The sequence below is a fragment of the Empidonax traillii genome, unplaced genomic scaffold (assembly GCF_003031625.1).
Source record: "Empidonax traillii isolate 1590-97213 ecotype Southwest subspecies unplaced genomic scaffold, ASM303162v1 scaffold1761:size64199, whole genome shotgun sequence".
NCBI lineage: Eukaryota > Metazoa > Chordata > Aves > Passeriformes > Tyrannidae > Empidonax > Empidonax traillii.
Genome location: NW_020956954.1, coordinates 11,507 through 13,459, shown reverse-complemented (window position 1 = coordinate 13,459; position 1,953 = coordinate 11,507). Strand labels below are relative to the sequence as shown.

General features: G+C 48.1%; 1 long non-coding RNA gene across 1 annotated transcript; it reads left to right on the top strand.

Moving 5' to 3' along the window:
- Positions 1-210: 210 nt before the first annotated feature.
- Positions 211-1,074, top strand: LOC114070953. The gene is made up of 2 exons (XR_003573985.1): positions 211-242; positions 905-1,074. It is a non-coding gene; the product is annotated as an uncharacterized LOC114070953 (long non-coding RNA).
- The last annotated feature ends 879 nt before the right edge of the window (positions 1,075-1,953 follow it).

Here is a 1,953-nt window from a genome sequence, read left to right as displayed (position 1 = left end):
TCCCTGCTTCCCAGGGGCAGCAGGTGTTCAGCCATCCCCAGGACAGCAGGGCTCCATCACACATAACAGTTATTTGAGAAGACAAAAGCCATCACTCCAAACGTCCCCCCACCTTATTTACTGAGCATGACATCATATAGTATGGAATACCCCTTGGATCAGTTGGGGTCCCAGCTGTGTCCCCTCCCAGTGTCCCCTCCCCAGTGTGGCCGTGCGAGGGGCAGAAAAGGCCTTGGCTCTGGGTAAACACAGCTCAGCAATAACAAAAACATCTCTGTTGTAATCGCTGTGTTCAGCACAAATCCCAAACACAGCCCCATACCTGCCACTGCAAACAAAAGGAACTCTACCCCACCAAACCCAGCCAAGCCCAGCCAAGCCAGGCACAGGACTGGAGCACCAGACGATGGCCCAGAGTGAGGTTTGGGAGTGCCTGTCAGGGGTGTGGGCCAGCCCTGCAATATCTGCTGTATTTTTGCACATGTATAATTCACTGTGATATTTAAAGCCAACAGACTGCAGAGGTGGATTCAGAGCTGCTGGTTTTGTCTCCGTGTCATTCGTTTTTGGCTAAAAGCCTGTGGTGTAATGACAATCCCACCACCCCACTGCCACTTCCTTGGCAAGCCAGCGATGCCAAGAGCTCAGTCATTGCCTTCCAAGCACAAAAGACCACAGGGAAATGCTAACAGCATTTCACTAGTCAAAATGCTCCCAGCCCGTGTGCTGAAGTGTATTTATCAGCCCAGCGTGGCTGTGCTGGCAGGCACCCCACACCCAACCTTTGCTGCTTTAGCTGTGCCACAGCTATACGAATATCAGGCCGTGTCACACAGAAATGCCTTGAAAGCACAAACAAAGTCTTTTTTTGTTTGCTTTTTTTAGTCTATGGCAATGTTTTTAGGTAACATGAATCAGTGAAAAGCATGTTACAGAGCAGCATAGACGCTTCCATGAAAACATCGTGCGAGTTAGTGGCTGAAGGAGCCAGAAGTAATATTTAAACTTTCTCCTGGAGTGCTTGGAGACAGGCATGGGGAGTAAAATGACTCTGGACATTTCACAGTAAACCAATGCTGATTGAGTTGGGCCTGACCTGAGGGCAGAATGAAATGACAGTGGCTGCTGGACAGGCAGCTGGGGGAGGGAAGGCAGCAGATAAACCAGCACAGCCCTGACCCGAGACAGGGACACAGATTCAAACAATGAGCCATCAGTGAATTGCCCTTTGCTGGCTTTGGCCTTCTGCCACAGCAACGCTTGTTGACGTTAGAGAGACGTTGTGTTGCACATGCAGATACCTCCCGTTTGGACACTGATGCAGATCCAATGAATGTTATGAAAATCATGAGTAATCTCACTAGCTCTGAGTTCCTCCAGAATAAGAACTCCTGCCCTGGTAAGCCATGCACAGTCAGATGCAATGGTAAGTCTGTAATACCTTCCATTCTCTTGGATTTTCTCCAGCAGCATATTCCATTGCCAGCTTTGTGGCTTAGAGTCTCTCTTTGTCTGCTCGGTTCTCAGCCTGAGTTCCTGTCTTCCACCCTCCCCCTGCTAAAAAAGCTGAACTAGATTAATTCAGGTTCTCACAGAAATGTGAGGATGCTGCTTTTGAGACCCAGTATGAGCAAAAAGAGCCTACAATTAGCATCCTACCCCAGGAAAGGCTAAGACCCTTCTCAGTGGGAAATGACTTTGCAGTGATAAATTTCTCTTAGTGGTTGGCTGTGCAGTTCTTCTGTGTCTCTGGGTGAACACAATGCTCAGTGCTCTGTATCCCCTTCAGAGAGCTGTGATGGAGACAGACAGGGCTATCAAACAGGAAACAACTTGCATTCCTATGCAGAGGAAAAATGGGTAAACCAGGTGAAATCCAAAGGTAAGTGTCAATAAGTTAATGAAGTGTTCCTCTGTTGATATTACAGTTCTCCTTCAGAGATTTAACCTTTT